General features: G+C 44.8%; 1 long non-coding RNA gene across 3 annotated transcripts in view; it reads right to left on the bottom strand.

Moving 5' to 3' along the window:
- LOC117086189 overlaps positions 1-25,058 on the bottom strand; it is a 30,931-nt gene extending 5,873 nt beyond the window's left edge. The window contains exons 1-3 of one of the 3 annotated variants that reach the window (XR_004438231.1): positions 24,157-25,058; positions 16,487-16,624; positions 2,582-2,716 (exon numbers count right to left, since the gene is read on the bottom strand). This is a non-coding gene — a long non-coding RNA (uncharacterized LOC117086189). Of the gene's footprint in view, positions 1-2,581; positions 2,717-16,486; positions 16,625-21,929; positions 23,753-24,156 lie in introns of those variants that run through there. The other 2 variants (XR_004438230.1, XR_004438232.1) reach the window with 2 other exon arrangements.
- Positions 25,059-26,400: the final 1,342 nt, after the last annotated feature.

Below are 26,400 nucleotides of genomic sequence, written 5' to 3'. Positions count from 1 at the left end.
GTCAGCAATGTTGGTGACTAAAGTCACCATCGTGCAGAGACAACAGAAAACTGAGGGCCAAAGAAATTGAGAAGAAAGCCAGGCTGGATGGCTGGATCAAGGATGGAGGCAAAGTGCTAAGGGTGCTGCTGCCTTTGACGAATCCCATCTGCACCTCTCCTCCTTCCACACCCTTCCGGAGTAGGCCCAGCTGTGCCCAGGGTCTGATCCCAGGGACTGATTGTCTGGAGTCTGCAGGAGGTCTGGGCCTCGTCCTCTAACTGCTTGAGCAGGGACCGGGTCAGGAAAAGGACAATGGCCTCCACCTGCTGGGAGATCTTTCCAGACCACAGAGTGGAACCTGCAGAGTGCAGAGGCCTTCTGGTTTGCTGGACAGTGGTGTGCATTCCAGGCTCAACTCTTCATTCCTCCACGGAGTAAAAAGCCCCGCTCCACCTCCCGAGAGCAAGGTTAGGTTGTGAATACCCTTTCCTTTGACGTATTGAGAAACGGGTCCACATTCATTCAGTCACGAGAAACATCACTCAAAATGGAAGTTTCCTCCTTGAAAGTCAAGAATGAATGTTAGAAAATTAAGTGGCAGAATTAGTCAAAGAGCAGCCCCTTAGTGGAATAGACTTGACATTACGGAAAAGGAACAGAGAGCAGGAGAGAGAACAGAAAAAGGGAGTGGGTGGATAAAGGGGGGAGAGAGAGAGAGAGCTTGATTTCTGCGTTTATAAATGACAATGTGGTTTTGTCTAACCGCCTGCTGCAGCAGGGCTGAGACACAACGGAATCTGTGCCCTCCCGTGCGGTGGAGGGTAGGAGATCAGAAGGATGAGAGGCTGGGGAGAGGGCGAGATTTGTAAACACAGCTGCAAAATCATCAGGCTTCTAAGCACAAGGCAGTTATGGTTAAAAAAAATTAAAATTAAAAATTTAAATAACTTTAAAAGTTTAAAAAATTAAAATAAGCAACAAAACCAACCACCCAACACCTTTGAATCCCGGCATGAGTTTGAGGATCCAGAAGTGGGAGAATTGAATGGGGAGAAAGGAGGAAGGCGCATTTCTGCTGCAGGAGGCCAGTGCCAAGTGTGGGAGAATTGAATGGGGAGAAAGGAGGAAGACGCGTTTCTGCTGCAGGAGGCCAATGCCAAGTGTGGGAGAATTGAATGGGGAGAAAGGAGGAAGGTGCGTTTCTGCTGCAGGAGGCCAGTGCCAAGTGTCAGAGATGATTCCTGAGGATCCAGAAGTGGGAGAATTGAATCGGGAGAAAGGAGGAAGGCGCGTTTCTGCTGCAGGACGCCAGTGCCAAGTGTCAGAGACATGAGTTTGAGGATCCAGAAGTGGGAGAATTGAATGGGGAGAAAGGAGGAAGGCGCGTTTCTGCTGCAGGAGGCCAATGCCAAGTGTGGGAGAATTGAATGGGGAGAAAGGAGGAAGGCGCGTTTCTGCTGCAGGAGGCCAGTGCCAAGTGTCAGAGATGATTCCTGAGGATCCAGAAGTGGGAGTATTGAATGGGGAGAAAGGAGGAAGGCGCGTTTCTGCTGCAGGAGGCCAGTGCCAAGTGTCAGAGACGATTCCTGAGGATCCAGAAGTGGGAGAATTGAATGGGGAGAAAGGAGGAAGGCGCGTTTCCGCTGCAGGAGGCCAATGCCCAGTGTCAGAGATGATTCAAGGAGGAAGACGCATTTCTGCTGCAGGAGGCCAGTGCCAAGTGTGGGAGAATTAAATGGGGAGGAAGGGGGAAGGCGCGTTTCCGCTGCAGGAGGCCAATCCCGAGTGTCAGAGATGATTCAAGGGGGAAGGCGCCTTTCTGCTTCAGGAGGCCAGTGCCAAGTGTCAGAGACGATTCCTGAGGATCCAGAAGTGGGAGAATTGAATGGGGAGAAAGGAGGAAGGCGCGTTTCCGCTGCAGGAGGCCAGTGCCAAGTGTCAGAGACGATTCCTGAGGATCCAGAAGTGGGAGAATTGAATGGGGAGAAAGGAGGAAGGCGCGTTTCTGCTGCAGGAGGCCAGTGCCAAGTGTCAGAGATGATTCCTGAGGATCCAGAAGTGGGAGAATTGAATCGGAAGAAAGGGGGAAGGTGCGTTTCTGCTGCAGGAGGCCAGTGCCAAGTGTCAGAGACGATTCCTGAGGATCCAGAAGTGGGAGAATTGAATGGGGAGAAAGGAGGAAGGCGCGTTTCTGCTGCAGGAGGCCCAAATGCCAAGTGTCAGAGACGATTCCTGAGGATCCAGAAGTGGGAGAATTGAATGGGGAGAAAGGAGGAAGGCGCGTTTCTGCTGCAGGAGGCCAGTGCCGAGTGTGGGAGAATTGAATGGGGAGAAAGGAGGAAGGCGCGTTTCTGCTGCAGGAGGCCTGTGCCAAGTGTCAGAGAGGATTCCTGAGGATCCAGAAGTGGGAGAATTGAATGGGGAGAAAGGAGGAAGGCGCGTTTCTGCTGCAGGAGGCCAATGCCAAGTGTCAGAGACGATTCCTGACGCTGGGAGCCTCTGAGTTCAACTCATTATTTCCATTTGTTCATTTTTTTTTTTCTACTGTGTTTCAATACCTTTTCCTCCTCCGGCTTTTCTACCTGCGTGAAATACTTACTGGTGGTGAAGGGGACGAACAATTCTAAGCCTGTTGTTTGTTTTACAAGTGGACTCTTGCATGGAGAGGAAGCTCAGGTGCCGGGTGGCTGGGCAGGAGGGCCACTGCGTGCCAGGTTCCAGCAGACTTGCAGACCTGCCCAGGGCAAGCGGAAGAACTGGTGAAACCTGCACGCCTGCTTTGAAGATCTCAAGAACAATTTGCTTTGCTTCTATGGTTAAGCCTGCAAACATATTAAAAGCTTTTCTGGGTGATTTGTCAATGGATTTAGTTAAACAATTTAGAACTTGACCCTGGGAATCGGTCTGTGCTTTAGAGCAACACTGACACCACGTGTTTGAATCTTTAGGACTGAAAGGAAAGTAAGATCATGAATGGAGGACAAAGAGAGATCCCAAATATAGCAGCTCTCATTATGAGGACGCACTCATTTTACCCACTGAGGCTCTGAAAGGGTCAGCTGTGATGAGCTGGTCTGGCTTCTGCCTGCTCCACCCAAAAGTGAATGTGGGTGTCTGTGATTCTTGGAGTCCCTTTAGGTAGAAAAGATTTTTCAGGGACTATTTTGATTTTAAAAATTAATATTCAACTTATTGAAGCTAGTTCTTAAGTTTTTAAAGTTCAGCTTCTAAATCTTATTACTTTATTTATTAGGAAAGTGTATGCTCAACATGCACGAAGTGTAGTATTTGGGAAAGTCTGTTGATCAGAAATGAAAATATTCAAAAAGAAACCCGAATATAAAAAATGGAAAAGTACACTTACAATATTTAAGGGGCTAATTAAATTTGCTATGGGATCCCTTCAAATATTGACATTTCCTTTACAGATTTATTATATTCAGATTTTTTCAAGGGTATCTGACTGAGAAGCTTCCCCAAATACTTAGATGACTTTTAAAAATTATATAAAATAAACATAAAAATAAAACAGCATGTTAAGTTGCTGAAATGACCACATATTGTTTTCAAATTTTAAAACTTATGCTTTCAATTTAATATCATACATGTAAATAACTAAAAGCATGTAACATTAGAATCAAGACTCATAAGACTTCCAAAGCACTTTGGTAGGCCTAGGTGGGTGGATCGCCTGAGGTCAGGAGTTCAAGACCAGCCTGGCCAACATGGTGAAACCCCAACTCTACTAAAAATACAAAACTTAGCCAGGCATGGTGGCATGTGCCTGTAATCCCAGCAACTTGGGAGGCTGAGGTAGGAGAATTGCTTAAACCTGGGAGGCAGAGGTTGCAATGAGCCGAGATCGCACCACTGCACTCCAGTCTGGGCAACAGAGTGAGAATCCGTCTCAAAACAAACAAACAAACAAACAAACAAACAATTAAACAAAAGCAGTGCATTCCATTAGAGGATAAGTGGTCTATCTGACATTGAGAGGAGGTACGGCCCTCCCTCTGCCTTATTTCTAAGTTTTGGCTAATTTTTCCTAAAATTGTTATAAAAGACTTTGCTGATGCAGCATTTAAAAAATAATGCATTGAGAAACCAAAACTTATGGTTCTGGCTTTTAAACTGGCAGAACAATGATGGAAAATCAGCCAACTTTTGTCTCTCCCTTCAGAAATGTTGCTGAGCACATCTGGTTCATCACTTCCCTGGCCTCCTCCTCACAGTCATTTGGTTCCTACGGCCTAAAAGTGTGTTGTGTAATTACTGCTAGGACTTTCTATCTAGTCACTGTAAGTTTTGCTGCTGGCACTTTTACTTGGATTTTTAATTTAGATTTGCATCTACTTGGCTTGCTTGTGTACCAGTGCCAACTAAATTATGATACAATGGTTTCTTATTACTTAGAATTTTTATTTTAACCTTGGTTAAAGTTCTCTTTTGGACTTAATTAGATTCTTAATTATATAATCTTTTTACAATCATGTTAGCATCTCTGGGCAGTCACAACTGTGTCATGACGGTTACTTGACAAGTATTGATTGTAGGGGACTGCTGATTTTAACATGTCCTCAGTTTCAGAGATGTCAGACTGTGGGTTGGTGGGGAACATGTCTCAGATCTGATGAAACATGGGACATCACAGAGTATCTGAAAGATTAAATTGAGAGTCTAGCATACAGAACACTTGTAGCATCTATTTTTTGGTTCTTCATAAATGTTAATTCCCCTTTCCTTCTCCCAATACTAAACTTTAGGTGACTTGACTAACGTGCATCTTCCTCCTGTGAAAAGCAATGCAGAGCATTGGGGAACAGTCAACTATTGTAAGGCTTTCCCAACCGCCAGCTTCTACAGACCCTGGTTCTTCCCTTATTCTTACCTGTGTGGGCATCTATCTGACAGGGCTGGAGGAGGGTCTGAGGTCTACCTGCTGCCATGAAGTCACTAACATGTGAATCAGAATGCTATTTGGTTTAGGTCTAATATTGCTTCTACTGATGCCCTAACCTACAGAGTAACACTTGACACAACCTCATTTTTGGGGGGATGTATTCCTTTCCCTTTTTAAAGAAACATGTATAAATGTATGGTGTACAAGTGCCATTTTGTTACATGCATAGATTGCCTAGTGGCCAAGTCAGGGCTTTAGGGTACCCATCACCCAAATAATGTACATTGCATCCATTAGGCAATTTCTTGTTATCTACCTGTCTCCAGCCCCCTCACTCTTCTTATCATTTTCTATCATTCCGCTCTCTACATACATGTAGCACCCACTTATGAATGAAAACATGAGTTATTTGACTTTCTGTGTCTGGCTTGTTTCACTTAAGATAATGACCACCAGTTTCACCCATGTCGCTGCAAAAGACATGATGTCATTCTTTTTGATGGCCAAATAGTATTCTATTGTGTAAATAACACTTTTTCTTTATCCAGTGGATTTTCTTCTTCCATTGATGGACACTTAGGTTCGCTCTACAGCTTTATTACTGTCACTAGTGCTACAATAAATATATGAGTGAAGGTATCTTTTTGATAAATTGATTGTTTTTCTTTTGCGTAGATAACCAATAGTGGAGTTGCTGGATCAAATGGTAGCTCGATTTTTAGTCTGAAAAATCTCCATACTGTTTTCCATGGAGGTTGTACTAATTTACATTCCCATCAATAGTGAATGAGTTCTTTTGTCTCTACATCCTTGCCAACATCTGTGATTTTCTGTCTTTTTAATAATAGCCATTCTGGCGGGGTAAGATGCTATCTCACTGTGGTCTGGGTTTGCATTTCTCTGATGATTAGTGATGCTCAGCATCTTTTCATATACCTGTAGGACATCTGTAGGTCTTCTTTTGAAAAAGGTTTATTCCTTTTTTTTTTTTTTTTTTTTTGCGTACTTTAAAAAGTACCTTGAAATGGGATTTTTTGTCTTTGTTGTTGTTGAGGTGTTTGAGCTCCTTGTGAAGTCTGGATATTAGTTTTCTGTTGGATGAATAGTTTGCAAATATTATCTCCCATTCTGTTGGTTGTCTGCTCACTCTGTTGATTATTTCTTTTGCTGTACAGAAGCTCTTTAGTTGAACAAGTCCCATTTGTCCATTTTCGGTTTTGTTGCCTCTGCTTCTGAGCTTGCAGTCCACAATGTCATTTGATATGAATAGTACTGGGGAGTGCTTTCCAACCTTCTCCATGTCAGGGCACATACAACAAATGACACATTCATCCAGCCGCAGGGGTCAGCAGGGAGGCTCCTGGAGACGGATTCTCCTACCTAGGCCGCAGGAGGACGCCTCTCACACTGCAGTCCTCCTGCTCCTGCTTAGGGCGGACAAGAAATTCGTGGTGTTTTTTATTGGAATCACCGGAATTACTGGACCTAAGGAAGGATGTCTGTCCCAAGAAGCCGAGAAGCAGGGGCGGGGGCATCCCTGGCAAGGGTGACTTTTGAGGAAAAGCGGCAGGCTGATGTGGTCAAGCTCCTGGGCACCGCTGGTCTACGCGGCCCGGGGAGCATCAGGAGCCTGGCAGAAGGAACACGGCAGCGGGCGCCTGGACGGCAGAAGGAGGCAGAGAACAGTGCCGGGACAGCGCGCTCACATCTCCTGCTGTTCTGAGAGCCTCCTCCCCTGCTTCCTGCCCCAGAAAGCCCCATGCCTTCCTCGGGAACACCACCACGGGCAAGCTCAGCATGGCTGTGACGGGTCTGGGTCCGGTGATGCTCTTTGGGAGATGCCAAAGAATCCAAATGTGAGGCCTAGCGCCCGCAGACACCCTTGGGGTGGGGTACTGTTTGCTCTCCAAGTCACCAGCCAGGTTGTGCACCACGCCAGGACAACTCCGCAGGGCTGAGACACTTGGCTTCCCTGGGCCCAGCTCCTGGGCAGCACGTTCCATGTGTATGCCCTGAAATCACACCAATACATGCAGCCAACCCTGAGACTCAACCCCAAGGCCGGGGGACGGGCCGGTGCCTGGAACAGCACAACGGGGTGCCCAGCTGTGACCCTGCCTACCTGGCAACCCTGAGTCTGGTGGCACTGGAGGCTCAGTGCCACAATGATTCTTTCTTGAGTTACAAAAAAAAAAAAAAGTTTAACAAATGAAGGCCATTGTTCTTACTTTTTTAAAAAAGGACTGACTGCTTAGGGAGCTGCAGCCACTTAGCCCTACCTGACCTCCACGAGTGAAGGGGCAGAGTCCCCACCTGTCACCATCTGCAGGACAGCCACGCTCTGCTGCACTCTCATTGGCTGGGAACCTCCAGCACTGGCTTTAGGCCCCATTGTGGACCCAAAGTGAAACTCTGAAAATAGAAATAAAGCAGCTCATGCTCCAGCAAACAAATACTATGATTTCTGTCTACTGGAAGAAATGAGTAACCAACCTCTCAAAAGTCAGAATTCAACTACAACATGTGCACAAAACCACTCACACTGCCCCTGGATGGGCACAGATGTTGACTCTGCCTCTCCTTCGCTGTTCTAATTTTCCTCATGAGCCCATGCCCACTGGGTAATAGGAAAAGCAAACTGAACTGCGTTTAGCATGAGCTGGTAAACTTAGTCTGTTTGCAATAATAGAAACTACTCTAGTGTCAAACAAATGCTCAGCCCCTTAGCAAAGACGTGCAGATGTTCAGATTTTGCCCTCCCCGGCTCCATGGCAAGGTGATGCCTGTGCTCTGGATAGAGTGACCATTATAAATCATCTTCCAAAATGGGCATTTTTTCATTTTTAGAAACAAGTGCCTGGTTTAGCATGCAATGCATATAAAAATAACGCTCCACTGTCCGTGTCCCCAAACCATCCTCAGGTAACCGTGGTTAGCAGTGTCCTTCCAAATATGCTCCCTGCATAGAGGAACCTTACACACGTAGGTGAGCTTCTTCTCATTATTACTTGGAATTACAGCATGCACCTTATTCTATAGTATTTATTTTTTAACCACTCACGTCAGATCCATCTGAGATGTGTTTGAGAGAGAAAGAGGGCACTATTAATAATTATGCCAGGACAGCAGGTGATGTTTGTTCACTCTAGTTAGAGAGGAGAGGTGTGGCTTAGGCAAACTCATGGCAGAGCAGACAGAGAGGCCCATTTTGTGTCCTGTATTTACACGCCAGTCTGTGCAACAAAGTGGCTGGGTTGGTCCCCTTCCTGCACTGCGTTTGCCCTCTGAGGTGGGACTGGCCTCCTCTGGTCTTTGGGGGTGATGCTTTGCAGGCCGTGGTGGCGTCTGAGGACCTGGAAACTGTTTTCTGGTTTTGACGCCTGATTCACTAAGGCTTGTTTGAAGCCACCCGAGATCTCTGTGTGCCAGGGTATCTCAATATGGCTGTGTGACCTTCATGTGGCTCGGGGGAACTGTCAGGACTCCAGGGTGCCACATGCAGGCCCCTGCACCCTACAGCCCCGCCTTGGACGTAACTGTCATCCACTTGCACCATTTTGGGTGTGGTGCTGAGCTGGAATTCTCTGGAACCAGAAACTTCCCCTTCCTCTGCCCAGAAAGCAGAAAATCAAGGGTCCCAGGCTCACTGATCTGGGTATTTCTAAAGCCTCTCTCCTCCTGCTTGAGAACTGGTTCTGTCCTGAGAGAAGGGATAAACCAAAATCCCAGATTTTGTCATCCTTGATTTCTCTCTCTTTCCCTTCCTCGTGCAACCTCTCAGTTCCAGAAAATGCAGGCTGTCCATTTCCTCCAAGTCAGAACCTCCTGGTAAGGATGCCACTGAAGGACTGGAGGGATTTCTCTAAACTGATCTGGGCCTATGATCTGGGTCATCTAATTTGGTTTTTGACTTACTAAGAAAACTAGAAAACCCTCTCAATAGCAATCTGCTTTTCAGCTGATTATCTTACTACAGACAGAAATAGAAATTCAACGTGATGGTCAGCGCTGAGCAGAGATGCCACGGTGATGGTGGGTACTGCTTTTCCCCTGAAGCACTCTACTCCAGTCTGTCAAAGGGCAGCAAGCCTTGAGTAGTTACAGAAATGGTAGCATTGCCAAGATCTGCTTCATTCTTTGGCTGTTGAATAGGTGGCTTATGGCCCCTGAGCTCACGACGAGGAAAGAGAGAAAGAAAAGTGAAAAAGAGGGTTCCCACCACCCACCTACCTGCTGTCGTTCCAGCTCATCAAAAACAAAAGTCTAAAACAGTTGCTGGAAAGTACCTTGTATGATTCCCTTCACAGAAACAGCAGAGAGGAGCAGCTGCACAGTGACCACTGGACACCAGGCAAACATTCTCCCATTGCTTCTCCTGCCTTTAGCCTCCCTTTATCTTGCTTCTCCCATAAGCCAAGCATCAGATCTCATTTCCCTCTGAATTCTCCTATTTCTCCCGGCACTTTAGAAAACCAAGTCCTGTCCCCAGAGTCCCTGGTCAGTGCTCCTGGCACACCCAGGAGGAAACAGCAGGGTGGGGGCCAGGCAGTGGGCGAAGGGGCACAGGAGTGGGAGAAGGCAGGCCTGGGGTTGAATCTCAGTGCAAATGCGTGACCTGCAACAATGTATTTATTCCAAGTCTCGGTTTCCTTATTTGCAAAATAAGAATATTATCATCTACTTAATGGGCTGTGGGAGTTAAATATGCTCGGGGTGTATAATGGATTCTCTGTGAGGAAACTTGTCTTTGTGTGAACAAGCCAACCATGCTTTTGTGAACAAATGTGTACCTGAAAGAGCCAATCCTTCAGGATAGATCCCGAGCTGCTAACTGGGCCTACATTTATAACAGAGCCAAGTGGCCCTTTGCTGGCTAGAGGTCACAGACGTAACTCTGAGTTCTGGGAAAACCTACACCTATGTTTAACTGTGGACTTTCAGAGCTTGCCTGAACCAACCAATCAGAGCTCCCCCACCTTGGCCAATCAGGGCTTAGCTGTGTCAACCAATCAAAACTCAGCTGCATTGATCAATCATAACTAAGCAAGTTTGAATCCTTTATTTGCATAAACAGACCGGATTTAGAACCTACAAAAGCCAAACCCTCTCTTTGTTCTCTGAAATGCACACGTTCCTTATACAGGAAGACAGTGTCTCCTGAGTTTGCAAACTGTTCACTGTAATAAAATGTCTTTCCTCCAAATTCCTTTTCAGAGAACTTTTGTTCAAACTTCAAAATATGTAGCTGCCCACAGGTGTCACAGCTGAGCTCTGGGGACATAGCTATGGCCTTTATTGCTGATTTTTTTTTTTTCAGGGTACTGCCTGCACCATTTCAAAAACAGAATTTAAATTAATCCATGGGAACAATTTTTATATCTAATTAAATGTGTTAGAGTTAATTAATGCAACCAACAACAAATATGTTCAACTGCAAAGAGCTTGGGACCATGAGTTCAAAAGCCAGCTAAAAGCCCTACCCAATATTATGACCTTGAGCAAGTCATCCAACTTCCCGAATGTTAGTTTCTTTATCTGCAAACACAGGGTCAGAACCAGAGGTCACTGAGCACCCCTCAGCTATACAGGCCTTGATTTCTAATAACATCTAAGAATGCAGCTGGCTGCTGTTTTTCCTTTTCTAATATTCTCTGGTCATTACTTGGATCACTGACTTTTGAGTCCTTTACTGAATATGAGACTTTAACCCCTGGTCCTCAGTTCCCCAGGTCCCCTAGTCCCTTCCATAGACACAATCCTCCAACTCCCCTTTTCAGTTCATACCTATAAGGAGGGTATGCTAATGAGAGCTGGGCAGACTCAGCTGAAAGATTAGCCCAGTGGCTCCCCATTACTTCAATCCCCTTGCTCTTTTTCTTCTCCTGAAAAGAAGCCATTCATATTCTCCCTGCCTCATGCTACAATCATGCCATTTGAGAACTGTTCCAAACAGAGGCTCCTTGGCTCTTCTGACAAACCCATTCAAGACACTCTTTTAAACAGTAACCAGATTCTTGATTCATTAAAGACCCATATAGAACTGTTCCAACTAGTGTCTCTCTGTCACTGTGCCCCTGTCTGTCTTAGAAAGGGCCCCATGTGGCACTGTCTCCAACAGAGCATGCACTGGCTGGATAACTCCAATCCCGTCTTCAAAGCTAAGAGGAGGTGAAATCATCAGCCAAGCAGGATTCCTGAAGTTGCCTGTATGTAACATGAGAGTTGCAACAACAAAAACAATTCTAACAACTGCACTGAAGTGTTTTGGGGACAGTTGGAAAAAAATGAAATAATATAAATCTTGCCATTCAAAGTGAGATCTAAGAACCAGTAGCACTGGCCATCATCTGGGAGTCTTTGAGGAACACAGACTCTTAGGCCTACTCCAGAATTACTGAATTGAAATCTGCATTTTGTCAGAATCTGTAGGAGATTCCAATGTACATTAACATTTGAAAAGCAGTGATCTAAAATACTATTAAAAAACTAGAAGAACTCTGTGTTGAAAAGTCAAGAATTTATGTTGCCAGCTCTTAAGTAAAATAATCTCCAAGAAAGGTATCATTACATGTGAATTTAGATTCATTTTTAAAAAATGTTTATTTTATTTTATTTTTCTAGAGACAAGGTCTCACTATGTTGCCCAGGCTGGAGTGTGGTGGCTATTTACAGGTTTGATCCCACTGCTTATCAGCACAGAATTCTTATCTGTTCTATTTTAACCTGGGCAGGTTCAACCCTCCTTAGGCTACCTGGTGGTTCCCCACTTCCAGAAGGTCACCATATTGATGCTGAACTTAGTGCAGACACCCAATGGGCATACCACCCTACAGCCCAGAACTCTTGGGCTCAAGCCAACCTTCCTCCCTTAGCCTCCTGAGTATCTGGGAATACACGCATGTGCCACCACACCTGGCATACATTCATATACTATATGACAGAGACAAGTATACAAAGATCCTCCTCTCTTCCTCTTGCCTTCTAATGGTAATGGGAAGAGCTGTAGACATGAAAAAGCTTAGTGCAGGCAAAGAAACGCTAGAAGGTTTCCTTAGGTGGAAAAGAAAAAAGTCATAAAATTGGAGAGGAAGAAAGGAAAAAGATGAAACATGTTGGAAGAGCAGCTTCTGGGATGCATGGAATTTAATAAAACTTTGCTGAGATGGGGTATGACTTTGCCGTCTGCTTTTGGAGTTGGTTTTATTTTATTTTATTTTTTAGATATAATGGCACATGGAAGTGTGTCATAAAGTGGGAGAAAAAGTGCAAGAATTCCCCAAGACCTATATGTCAGGTTTTCTATAATTCACTTTGTATGCTACAACTGTTTGCCCTGCATAGTACCAGGAAAATATAAAAATGTGAAATGAACAAATATTGTTTTAGAGTTTAAAGATACTTTGGGTGTCATGACTCCAATAATACTACCTTACAGATGAACATTTGTATTAGTCCATTCTCATGCTGCTATGAAGAAATACCTGAGACTGGATAATTTATAAAGAAAAGAGTTTTAATTGACTCACAGTTCACATGGGAACTTACAACCATGGTGGAAGGCACTCTTCACAAGGCAGCAAGAGAGAGAATGGGTTTGGAGTGAAGGGGAAAGCCCCTTATAAAACCATCAGCTCTTGTGAGAACTCACTCATGGTGAGAACAGCATGGGGGAAAATGCCCCCATGATTCAATTATCTCCACCTGGTCCTGCCCTTGACCCATGGGGATTATTACAATTCAAGGTGATATTTGGGTGGGGACACAGAGCCAAACCACATCATTCTGCCCCTGACCCCTCCCAAATCTCATACCCTCCCATTTCAAAATACAATCATGCTCTCCCAACAGTCCCTCAAAGTCTTAACTCATTCCAATATTAACCCAAAAGTCTAAGTCCAAAGTTTCACCTGAGACAAGGCAACTCTCTTCTGCCTATCAGCCTGTAAAATCAGAGGCAGGTTAGTTACTTCTAAGATACAATGGGAGTACAGGCATTGGGTAAATGGTCCCCTTCCAAATTGACCCAAACAAAGGGGCTACAGGCTCCATGCAAGTCCAAAATCCAGCAAGGCATTTATTAAATCTTAACGCCCTGAAATGATCTCCTTTGACTCCATGTCTCACATCTAGGGCACACTCATACAAGAGGTGGGCTCCTATGGTCTTGGCAGCTCTGCCCCCGTGGCTTTGCAGGGTACAGCCCCTCCTGCCTGCTTTCACAGGCTGGCATTGAGAGTCTGTGGCTTTTCCAGGAGCACAGTGCAAGCTGTTGGTGAATCTACCATTCTGGGGTCTGAAGGATGGTGGCCCACTAGGCAGTGTCCCACTGGGAACTGTGTGTGGGGGCTCCAACTCCACATTTTCCTTCCACACTGACCCAGCAGAGGTTCTCCATGAGGGCTCCACCCCTGAAGCAGACTTCTGCCTGGACATTCAGGCACTTCCATACATCCTCTGAAATCTAGTTGGAAGTTCCGAAACCTCAATTCTTGACTTCTATGCACCTGCAGGTTCAACACCATATGGAAGCTGCCAAGGCTTGAAGCAATGGCCTAAGCTGCATCTTGACCCCTTTTAACCACAACTGAAACTGGAATGGCTGGGATGCAGGGCCCCAAGTCCCAAGGCTGCATAGAGCAGCAGGTCCCCGGGCCAGGCCAGGAAACCATTTTCCCCTCCTAGGCCTCCAGGCTTGTGATGGGAGGGGCTGCTGTGAAGTTCTCTAACATGTCCTGGAGACATTTTCCCCATTGTCTTGTTGATTAACATTCAGCTCCTCATTACTTATGCAAATTTCTGCAGCTTGCTTGAATTTCTCCCCAGGAAATGGGTTTTTCTTTTCTATCACAGCATCAGGCTGAAAATTTTCCAAATTTTTATGCTCTGTTTTTCTTGAACATTTTGTCCCTTAGAAATTTTTTCTGCCAGATATCCTCAATCATCTCTCTCAAGTTCAAAGTTCCACAGATCTCTAGGGCAGGGGCAAAATGCCACCAGTCTCTTTGCTAAAGCATAGCAAGAGTGACCTTTATTCCAGTTCCCAACAAGTTCCTCATCTCCATCTGAGACCACCTCAGCCTATACTTCACTGTCCATATCACTATCAGCGTTTTGGTCAAAGCCATTCAACAAGTCTCTAGGGAGTTCCAAACTTTCCCACATCTTCCTGTCTTCTTCTGCGCCCTCTAAACTATTTCAACCTCTGCCTCTTAGCGAGTTCTAAAGTTGCTTCCACATTTTTGTGTTCCAGTATAGCAGCAGCCCACTCCTGGTACCAATTTACTATATAAGTCTGTTCTTACACTGCTATGAAGAAATACCTGATACTGGGTAATTTATAATGAAAAGAGGTTTAATTGACTCACAGTTCCACGTGGCTGGGGAGGTCACAGGAAACTTACAATCATGGCAGAAGTCACCTCTTCACAGGGAAGCAGAAGAGAGAATGAGTGTACCAGGAAGAGGGAAGCCCTTTATAAAAGCTTCAGATCTTGTGAGAACTCACTCATTATCATGAGATTGTCATGGGGGACATTGCCCCCATGATTCAATTATCTCTACCTTGTCTCACCCCTGACACATGGGCATTCTTATGATTCAAGGTGAGATTTGGATGGGGACACAGAACCAAACTATATCAACACCTTTTAGTGTTGACACTCAAAGTACTTGCCCAAATCCACAGGGAAAAGCTTAGCTCAGTTGCTAGGGTGTGCCATCCACACATTCATCACAAAGTAAAATAATGCCATAACAAAACTGAACATGTGACTCTTTTTCTGAAAACTTTTAAAGCATTAGATCTATCAAGCATCACAGCTCAAGAGGAAACGGTATCTGGAAATTCCCCAACTCCCTTGGAAATTCCCAGCTGGCTCCCTGTACACTACAGATACCTGAAGTGGTTTTGAAGAGTGGGCAGCTAAGACTTAAGTGAAGAAGAATTCCTCCCCTGCAAGGATGACCGAGAACCCAGCCGCTCTGTTTCCTTCCTGACTAGAGTCCTCTTCTCCACTGGTGGGCACTGACCCCTGCAGAAGCTGCCCTAAGCTTCTGGGACCCAGCAGCACCTTTGACGTGGTGGTTGGGGCTCCCAGTAATATCTCCTTTCTCTGCAGCACCCAGCTCTTAAACTCTGAAAAGCACAGAGCTTTCCCCACTTCCTTTAATAAACTCAGGAAAGAGTGGGGCTTGCATGGGCTATTTCAGCAATCTGGAACACTTAACAGGCCCAAATACTTTTCTGTTTCATGCCTCAGCCCAACTCAGGCAACTCCTGTTTTCCTCCTGGAAATGAAAAGTGGACATCCAGGAAGGGCTGTGGAAGAGGCAGAAGTCAGGAGGCCGCGGGTAACTGGGGCAAGTCGAGTGGTTCCGAGGGCCAGTGTTATGGTGTGGGCAGCAGAGCAGCAGCGAGGGTGGGGTGGGCAGTGGAATAGTAAGAGGGACGGTCACTGACGGGCAGCTCCACCTGCCCCAGCTGTTGGTCTCAAAAATAAACCAAGCCAGATGCTAGTTAAGTGGTAAAGAAAGACTGTAATATCTATTGCAATAGGGAGAAGGCCCAGTGCAAACTGAACTCTAGTTTGATTTGTGCAGTAGAGACTGGGCGTTTTAAAGGGAAAGTGAGAGAACTGGGCGGGGGTGACCAGGGCTCAGTGGGGTCGGGGAAGTGGAAAATTACAAAAAGCAGACGGGGCTTGGTCCATGAGAAACTCACCTGGGTTTGTTAACAGCCTCCCTCACAGAATGGCGCCCAGGGCCCAATCTCCAGGTGTTGGCTGGAGCAAATGGCAAACTTCTTTGGCAGCTTTGGGTGTCCTTGGGAGGCACCTAAGGGGGCTGGGGCCACCTAGGGATGCGGCCCTGAGCTGTGAGAAGCCATGCTAGTGTTTGTCCAAGTCTTTGTAGGCCAGGGTTGAGCCTGAGGTGGTCCCCTTCATACTGAGTGTCTTCAACAGTAGCTTTGATTCTGGGGCCAGGCCACTAAACACACAGAGCTGACAGGGCTGTGCTGAGCTGGGAGCCTGAGCACGCGATTCAGGGTTCTCGGGGTAGAGCTCAGGAAGGTGATCCCAGATTTCAGCCCCTAACTAGCATGCCCAGAAGGGGACAGGGGCGGCCACTCAGGAGTCACGGCCACATCCAGGCTTTGGGGTGGAGCTGGGGCTGGCTCTTGGTTCTGCCACTCCCAGGGGGAGGGTCAACTCTTTCCTCTGAGCCTCCATTTCCTTGCTTGCAAAATGAGGACAGGGCCTTTCTCCTGGGGCTGGTGGATCAGAGAGAAGCATTCCAGTAACGTGAGTAGCACCTATTTAGCATTCAGTAAATGCTCATTCCTCTCCTCTTCCTTCAGAGGAAAGTTCAGGCAGTGTCTGATTTAATAAACAGGTTAAAGACCAAAATGCCCGCTGTAAGTTGGTTTGTAATTTGGAAACGTATTTTATTTAGATTCCCACGACCACTCATAAACACTCATTTATGTTGTGTGTAACTTAGAAACATGTTATATTTAGATTCCCAAGACCACTCACATTCGTTTACGCCAAATATGGACACTTCACCACAGGCTTATACCAAAAAGTACAGAAGCAAAAAACCCACCTTTTTGCCAGCTTGTTTTGATGTGCTAGGTTTGTAAGTGAGGGGCCCGAACTGTGGAGGGTGCCCATGCTGGCGCCTCCCGGTGAGAGTGCCGAGGCCGAGAACCTGAGCTCAGCTCTTGTCGCCTCACCCGGGTTCCTGTGAATGTTAAGAGAACACAGCTTAGTGTCAGCTTTGAGTTCACATTTTGACTCCCCTGCTGAGTAATTCTGTGGCGTGGGGCAAGTCATTTAACCTATGTAAGCATTGGCTCCCTCATCTGTGAAATGGGCTGAGAACAGTTACTCCTCAGAGGGTTCTTTCGAGGGTTAAATGAGAAAACTCATGAAAAGTGCTCGGTGGAGTATCTGGCCAATCACTAGGCCAAGTGTCCCCTTGGGGCATTCATCTTTCTGCTGCAAGAGCTTGCTGGGTTGGCATGGTGGCTCATGCCTCTAAGGCCAGCATTTTGGGAGGCGGAGGCAGACCCATCTCTTGAGCCCAGGAGCTCAAGATTAGCCTGGTCGACATGGCGAAACTGCATCTCTGCAAACAATCCAAAAGTTAGCCAGGCACAGTGGTGCGCTCCTGTAGTGCCAGGTACTTAGGAGGCTGAGGTAGGAGGATTGCTTGAGCCTGGAGGTCAAGGCTGTAGTGAGCTGAGATAGATTGCACCACTGCACTCCAGCCTGGGCAACAGAGAACGACCCTGCCTCAAAAAAAAAAAAAAAAAAAAAAAGAGAGAAAGAAAGAAGAGCTTGTGCACAAGTGGTGTTCAGGGAATGTCTGGAGACCTGATCTCAAGCACTGCCTTCGTGTCTGGGCTGCCTCCCTCCTGGAGGCACAAAGCTCAGGAACAGAGAAGGTAGGAGGGGAGCGGGACTCCCGCAGACTTCACGACAGCCTCCTTTACGACAGCCACAGATAGGGACGGGATGGTGGGGTTTCTGCTGAGCAACTTTTATAGACTGAATAGGTGTGGAGCCAGAGGAAACAGCTCTAGAAAACAACTGCCTCCCGGTTGTTTCTGGAAACCCAGGTAGGAAACCACAGCAAGCTTCCTAGGAGTCAAAGCTCTAGTCTTGGCTCACAGTGACTGAGCAGTGAAGGGTAGCTGAAACTGCAGAGTCACAAAGGACATTCTTATTTCATCCCAATGAATGCTTTTTGTTGGGGAGGGATGAGATTCTAGAACCAAATTGCCCATTGTTGATGCGTCTGTGAGGCCAGGAGAACCCACGGGTTTTGACCCATAACCCTGGCAAGTATTAAATGTGATGATGGTGACTATGTACCCAGGCAGCTAGCCTCCTCATTGATTGATTGAGTGACTGATTCATTGATTGATTGATTCATTCATTCACCAAACATGCTCCCGTGGTATGCTGGACACCGTTCTAGTACTACAGGCACCACAGGGACTGAAGCAGAAAAACCCCTGCCTGCCTCAGGAGACCGAGCGGACACAGATATGCTCCTGCTCTTTGGAAATAATTCCAGAGTATGGAGTACAGGAAGGAATCAAGAAGAAGGAGGAAAAAGGACAATAAAAGAAACATAAAAGCAGGAGGGGAGTGCAAGAGATGAAGACGTCCGGGTCAGAACCCAGAGGAATCCACCACGTGGCTTGAGTGCGTCTGGTTATTACCACGGTTACTGGCCCTGATGGCCACCCCTGAAGCAGAAAGCCCATTTCTGTTATTTCTGTAACATTCATAGATGACAGTTCCAAAGCCTGTGTGGGTTGACTAAAATCTGCTAGTGAACGTTTAGTGCTCAGGAAATGACCCAGAAATTCTCAACATTTGATTTTCTCTCCAAGACTGGGCATATCTACAAAAAATTCAAACATTTTACACAAAGGGTGGTGGGGATTTCATTTGACCCTGTGATGCATCTATCAAAATATGGTTGCAGATTAGAAAGCAAGTCATGTACGTGGAAAAAGAGGGAAGCCAGAGGGTTGAGGGCCTAGGAAATCTGAACACAGTCGTTGCTGGGTCAGGCCTTGGGGAGGGGAGCTGCCACACGAAGACGCCCAAGTCAGCATGAAGCCTTGAGCCTGTGGGCACTGGATGGCCACAGTTTCAGGCAGAGAATGATTATGTGTGACAAAGGTTAACTTACCCCTTTGCCATTTTCCCAGGGACCAGCTATACCCACCCGACCTCCAAGAGCACTCTCCATGCCATGCACAGGGCATTGAGTGGATGCCCGCCTCATTTCTCCCAGCATGGAAAGTCATTCCCAGAATTCTGGGGGCAGCGGAGAGGCCCTTCCACTTCCAGCATGGGAAAGTCAGGCCGTTTGGGAAGCAGCTCAATTCAAGCTGCGGCTGTCACAGGTGCCTTTTCCCAGCCCCTCCCTTGTTCCCACCTGCATTTCACCTTACTTCCTATCTAGATACATGTCAGATTCTCTCAAATCCAGCAGCCACCATGCCTGGCCTCACCAAGGGCTTGCATCATCTGAGCTATTTCAGTATAAATATTGAAAAAGAAAAGTATCCTTTTCCACTGATTTCAGCCAAGGCAGTTGATAATTTTTTAAGAAGATTGCTCAGTAGAGTAAGAAGGAAATGGGAAGAAAAATTCAAAAGCTTAGATGTGGATGAGCTTACAAAGCATAGGCATCTCTTACAAGCATCTAAATTCTCCTTCCAGGCTGACTTGGGCTCAGGGCACGGGTTGCAGGCGGTGGTAAACCAGACTAAGCTTTTTGCCTTTTAAAGTAAATTTAGTTGACACCGATTGGACTTCATGTCCTTTCAGAACCTGGTTGGAAAGTTAGAAGAATGGGACTGGGGTAGTTTTCAGGCCATCCTCCTGCTTTGTGGTTATGCTATAGTTTTGATCCCCCTGCCCTGGTTCTGTCCACTGGATCAAGACAATGCACTCTACCTGACCTGCTTGTCCTCCTCAGAGCAGTGTCTTATGCCATGCACCCCGCTCCCACACAGAATGAGAGATAGATGGACGGATGGAAGGATGGACGGATGGATGGATGGATAGATGGATGGAGAGACAGATGGATGGATGGATGGATGGATGGATGGATGGATGGAGAGATGGATGGATGGATGGATGGATGGATGGATGGATAAACAGATGGATTGGTGGATGAATAGATAAATCGATAGATCAATAGATTGATAGATGATAGATGGGTAAATAGATGGATAGTGGGATAGATGGAAAGATAGATGGATAGATGGGCAGACAGATGGGTAAATGGATGCATGGATAGATGGATGGATAGAGGGATATATGGAAAGATAGATGGATAAACGGATGGATAAATAGATGATAAATAAATGGATGGATCGATAGGTGGATAGAGGGATAGATGGAGAGATAGATGGATAAATGGATAGATAGATAGACAGATAGATGGATGAATACATGGATAAACAGATGAATGGATAAATGGATGTATGGATAGATGGATGGATGGATAGATAGGCAGGTGAATAGAAGGATATCTATATGAATACATGGAAAAATTGATGGATGGATAGATAGGTAGGCTGATGGATGCAATGGATGGATTACATAGATAGGAGAAATAGTAGCTGTTTGAATACTCATAATAACAACAACTCAGCAGAGATGCTGGAGAGCATGTAGAAACTGCTGGAATGGTGTCCCTAAGTAGGTAAGAGGCCATGGATTTAGCACACAAATGAAGCAGCAGCTTTCAGCAAGTGTGTGCTCAGGGAAGGAGGTATGGTTAAGGCTGATCAGCCAGAGTTTGTGGAAGTTTTATTCTGATAGTTTCTAATTTATGGTAAAATGATAAGCCTTGTCAGGGGCTGGCCTTGGTGCTGGTGGAGATACTGGTGGTTTGTAAAGAGAGAAGGGGTAAAATCAGAGCGGGAGGGTGACTGGATTAGGGAAAGGGTACAAAAAGTGCCCATCTGAGATTTATGATGATGAATTAAGGGGAGGCCTGCCAACAGGGCTTGGGGATTTCCTCCAGGCCCGTTCAGCTGCAGGGTATGTGGAGAGTTGGCTTTAGTGAGGGTTGTGGTTTTGCCTAGAGTGTGACAAAGCCAGGGGGCAAGGGAGTTGATGGTGTATGGGTGGGGGATGAGGTTACAGTGAATTCCCATGGGCTTAAGAGCTGTGGGAGAGGACAGAGGACAGAGGGCATCAGGCAGAGATGGCAGGAGCTGTGGATTGAAGGACCTCACAGGGTCAAAGGACTATGTGAGTCTAGGTTCTAGAGGGAGTGAATGAAAAAGATTATAAGTGGAGGCTCCAGAGTGGACAGATATAACTGAGGTCGTCGGGGGTGGCAGTTATTGACAATGGTTCGATCATAGCTCAGGATATGAGCGTGAGAGTGGCCAAGGCAGGGAAGGGGGCGTGATCACTAGAGAAATAAATTCCACAAACTGAGGGGACTGGTTTGGAAGAATCAACTAAAGCAGTGGTCGGCAAACTGTGGCCCACTGGCCAAACCCAGCCTGCTACATGTTTTTAAAATAACAGTGAATACAGACATGTCCATTCATTTGTGTATTTCCTATGATTGCTTCCATGCTACAGTGGCAGTGTCAATGCCAAAAATATTTATTATCTGACCCTTTATAGAACAAGTTCCCCAACTCCTGACCTAAGTGGATATAGAACTTACCATTGTTTGTAGGTTTAGGTGAACAAACAATGTTCTACAACCAAAAAAATTTAACTAATCTAATTTCTTATAATAAATACTCCTGGTGTAATGGCTATAGGCCAGCTGCCCTTGAAATTATGAAAACAAACTTTTGAACATACAGGAAAGCTCTTTGCCCTGCTTTGTATGCAGATATTTTGTTCGGCTTTGTGACAACAAGATACAGAATAAGTATCGACTTAACTGAGTTATATGCTAACAGTTTTGTAAATAGTCCCTAAACATTCCCCTATCTTACTATGAGACGTAGGAGCTGCCTGCTGTATCTTCTGTGGCTACCTGTGCATCACCTAAAGCTGAATGAAGGGATAGCCCGCTTTTAATTCCCAGATAAATATTGGTATGTGATTCAGCCCAACTGTGTCAGTACTGGACCTAATGAAATACTTTTGGATCTATGTGTAAATGTTTTATCCATCTTTCAGAGAACCTCAGCTCCGCCCTCAAGAGTCAGGAACATGCAGTTATTTAGAGAGACCTTCCTAGACCTTATTTATTTAAGTAGGTCCCCCTGCTGTTCTCAAACCATCACCCCACTCATTTTCTCCATAGCAATTATGCAGTTATGCAAAACAAGCCAAATATCTTCACTTACTATCAAAATTTTTCATCCATTTTTCCAATTTTGTAGCTATTCCAGATTTTTGACATAATTTTTATTAGTCGTATGTTATATTTTTACCCTGTATAACTTTTCTTAGTATTATTTACATTTCATTTGCTTAAAGTCTCTTTAAAAAACTTTTTTGACTTATTTCTCTGATTAAATCTAAGATATTCTTACTGACTCCTTTTATGTCATAACCTTGTTCTGGAATCGCCCTTGTTAGACAGAGTTGGGTAAGGACATGTAGATGGTACATTTTCTTAGTTCTTGCAGATGTGACAATATCTTTTTGTTGCCTGCTCACATGAGTAACAAGGTTGGCTTGCTGTAGAATTCATGAGTCATACTTGTTAAGCTTCAAAATACAGACACAGTTCTATTGTCTCCTGGTAAGTGCCACAGTGACTTTGCTTTTTTCTCTACGAGTAAGTTAAAACTGTTTTTTGATTATTCATTTAGGAAATTCAAGCATTTCTGGATGAAATAGTCATATTTTGGATTCTAATTTTCCTTGGCAAAGGGTGGACAATTTTAGACGCAGGTGTTCATTTCTGGGAATTGCATGTATATTTCTGACTGTTGTTTTTCTTCAGTTACTCTGGTTTCTTTTTCAGAAATGCCAATCTGGTTCACAAGGCATCTTTGCATTCTCTGCCATCTTCTCTCTCACCACCGTCATCTCTGTTCCTGTTTCCCTGTGTGGTGGGGACTCTCTGGTTTGCCCTCAGCCTCGTAGTTCTGTTTTCTGTGACTGCAGTTCTGCCTTCGCTGCCTGTAATGAGGTTTCGGTTTCGCTATGGTGTTGTGAGCCTCTCTGACCATCTTTGATAGTCCTCTGCCATGCTGCTCAAGTCAGAAACCCAAATCACACCCAATGTCTTGCTGCCCCTTATGCCTTCCTCTTGTCCATCCATGGCTGCGGTTGCTTCAACCTCCAGAATATTTCTCTCAAGGTTATTTTTGTCTCCATCTTTACTGCCATCACTTCAGTTCACGGGGCCACCATCTCACCCTTCTTTTCGCCCCGCCCCCCATTGCTCCTCCTAGTCTGTTCTCTATGCGGTAGTTGGAGTTACTGATGTCTATGCAGACATTTAAACATGTGTATGCACAGTTGACCCTCAAACAACATGGGTTTGAACTATTCAGGTCCACTTACACATGGATATTCTTCTGCCTCTACCACCCCTGAGATCCCAAGACCCAGCCCTCCTCTTTCTCCTCCTCCTTAAATTTTCTCCATAATATTTTCTTTTCTCTGGCTTACTTTATTGTAAGAATAGAGTATATAATGCATTTAACACACAAACTACGAGTTATTCAACTGTTTATGTTATCAGTAAGGCTTTCAGTCAACAGGAGGCTCAATAGTACCTGAGGCTTTCGGTCAACAAGAGTTGCATTTAGGAAAGTCAAAACTTAAGGGCGAATTTTCAGCTGTCGGGTGGGGGTTGGCACCTGTTCAAGGGTCAACTGTATGCATGTGTATGTGTGTACAGATGTATACATGTGCATACACACACACACACACATACTGAATATACACACACTCACACTGTCATTGGCTTTCTTTTGTACTAAGAATTCAAAGCACTTTTCCCAGCTGTGAAGCTTCTGCATGAGCTGACACTGCCTATGTCTCCAAATTCAGCTGTGCCATTTACCAGGCACATGGGTCTTTTTTCAGTTCTTCAGGCATGCGGAGCTCTTTCTCACCTTAAAGCAATTTGCTTCCTCTGCCGGAAATATGCATTACTTGCTTTCCATATCGGGCTCAGATGAAATACTACAGAAGCCTTTCCTGCCTATTTTATCTAAGTAGGTACTACCCGCCCCCAATTGATTCCTTAATAGCAATTCTCATTACGAATTATTTATTTATTAGTGCATCATTTGTGAACCTCACCAAAGTGTAAGCTGCCTCAAAGATGGCATCTTGTCCATTCTGCCCGTCTCTGGATTCTCCACCCCAGCCCCGTGCCTCATAATGGGTTCTCCTTTTTTTTTCTGAGATGGCATCTCGCTCTGTCGCCCAGGCTGGACTGCACTGGTGTGATCTAGGCTCACTGCAAGCTCCAACTCCTGGGTTCAAGTGATTCTAGTGCCTCAGCCTCCCAAGTAGCTACGATTACAGGCATGTACCACCGCGCCCAGCTAATTTTTATATTTTTAGTAGAGACAGCATTTCACCGTGTTGGCCAGGCTGGTCTGGAACTCCTGACCTCAAGTGATCCACCTGCCTCGGCCTCCTAAAGTGCTGGGATTGCAGGCGTGAGCCACTGGGCCAGGTCTTCATAATGGGTTCTTAATAAATATGTGTTAAAAGCATTGGTTCATCACATATCAGTAATTTTCATCTTCACTTATTCCTTATGGCTTCTTGTTTGTTTAATATAGGTTATACCGTTTGATATCCTGTAAGAGGATTCCAGGGTGTTGGATCTCTTGGGTCCTCCTGTAGATTATTTTTAGAGTCTTCTAAAGTCTTCTAAACCATTGAGATGAAGTCTCTTTCCTATTTTCTGTAGCTTTAAAAAATTAACCCCCAGGCCCCGCCCCACCCTGTAGTTTTTCCTCCCTTATTTACTCATCCTTAAAGGAAGTGTTATCTGTAGAGAGCCAGTGCTTGTCAAGAGCAAGGATGAGCTCATCGTCGAGGTCTGGTCCTCGTGTGCGGAGTCCTATCCTCGTGCTCTCGGTGGAGGATAGGCGGGCCGTGCCTGCTCCCAGCCTGTTCCTGATTCCTCACAGTTGCCTACGGAAGCTCTATCTCCCTAAACTTCTAACTTCTCCTGCCTTATCTGATTGTTCTCCGGTATTGTATTCTGAGTCCAAGGAGGGCACGAGAAACTTTAGTTTCTAACATGCTGCTGTGCATGTTTCTTTCGTACTCTTCTCTTACTGAGACAGCTTTGCTCACGTGCACTGTTTTTCCTACGATGCGATGAGCCACCAGCAGTTTCTTCTACTTTCTGCACAGGTGGTTTTTCTTTGCTTGCTTTTTAAGCTCCTGTCTCTGAATGAATATAGATTAAAAGAGGGATGGGACGAGGGGTGGACAGCACTAAGGGTAACTGCATAGCACAAAGAATGACTCACCTGTGTGTTGCTGGTAGTTTCCGAGTTCAGGTCCTGGATACTGGGAGGAGAGAGCTGCCTGCAGGGTGGTGAGAAATTCTTCCCATCTTTTCGGATGCTTTCCCTTTTCTGAAGTAAAGCCTGAATATGCCCTTAAGAGAAACCGTGGCAGGTTTTCCTCCCACTTAGTTCTATCTGCCATGTAGTTCATGAAACATCTTTCCATAGTTTCCATGTGGTTATTCATTAAGCCTAGTTTTGGGGATGGTGTGAGTTTTGTTTTGTTTTGTTTTGTTTTCTTCCGGGGGATGAGAAACATTGCATTTTAGGGTTACTGATAAGATCTAATTAAAACCCAATTTTTAAAATTTTAGACACTGAGAGAATTTTCCTCAGAGTAGCATAATAATGGCCATTAAATATGTGGTTCGCCCTTGCCTAAGTCAGCTCTATACTAGGATTTAGCACTAAGAATATTAGAAGAGAGATGTTATATTTACATATTTGGTTGAGACTAAAGAATTTCTTCCTCTTAGCTGCAATAGACTGTCTTATTTTACTCTGGCTTTCTCTCCTAATTAAGCTAGGAACAACAGCTATTGTCCGTTTCCCTTCCATTTTAATCCGCTGTTTCTTTTTTATTTTCAGCTATACGTGAACAGATATGGGCTAGTGAAACATAAAAATTAAATCACTCGAGTGGGCCAATAAAAAGGTTACTCTGTTTCTTTCAGGGTTTTGGGGGATTATAATGAATAAAACAGAACCAGAGAAGTTACGAAGCATGTGTTTATCACTCAGCAACAGAGAATTTTAAATAAGTACTTTAAATCATTATTATATATAAAAATACATTTAGTATATTACTGTACATAGAAATATAATAAATAATATATTTAATGGGTGTTTTAAATATAATTTGAGTTTTCAAGCATGGATTTATCACTCAAGAGAAAGAAGTTTAAATATATAATATAAATTATATATAAATACAATAAACATATTTTATATACTTATATAAATATATATTATATATAATAATATATATAATATATAGTTATATAAATATATATACTATATATAATTTTATATTAAAACATTAAAATGTTTTATATTCTATTTCATGGTGTATATTAAATATATACTGTATATGTTTGAAATATATTTAAAATTCTGTTTCTGATAATACACATTTTTTAACTTGTGTTTTTGTTTTAGGTTACATATATACACATTATGTATTATCATATGTGTATATGTGTCACACATGTATGTATTTCTCCATTGTACCGTATTTACTTTTAAAACAATAATCTAGGGACAAAAATGGAAAGCTTTAGCTTCTAATGACTACAAGCTGTAGACTGTAGGTTGGCACAAAATCTGAATGGGAGCCAGTGGATTTGGTGAGCAAATCTTTGCAACAAGTCCTTTGATGTTCTAAAGCTAAAGCCGTTTCAGCTGAAAGCCGGTTCGGGCGCGGGGATTAGGACTGTGGTTTCTATATTTTGAAAATAGCGCTCCCCCTTGTGGCCATTCGCATGCTGACTTCTAAAATTGAGTTCTGAGA

Source organism: Trachypithecus francoisi, unplaced genomic scaffold (genome assembly GCF_009764315.1).
Source record: "Trachypithecus francoisi isolate TF-2019V2 unplaced genomic scaffold, Tfra_2.0 Lachesis_group1, whole genome shotgun sequence".
In the NCBI taxonomy this organism is placed as follows: Eukaryota; Metazoa; Chordata; class Mammalia; order Primates; family Cercopithecidae; genus Trachypithecus; species Trachypithecus francoisi.
The sequence above is the reverse complement of the archived record's forward strand: the minus strand, read 5'-3'. Positions and strand labels throughout refer to the sequence as shown.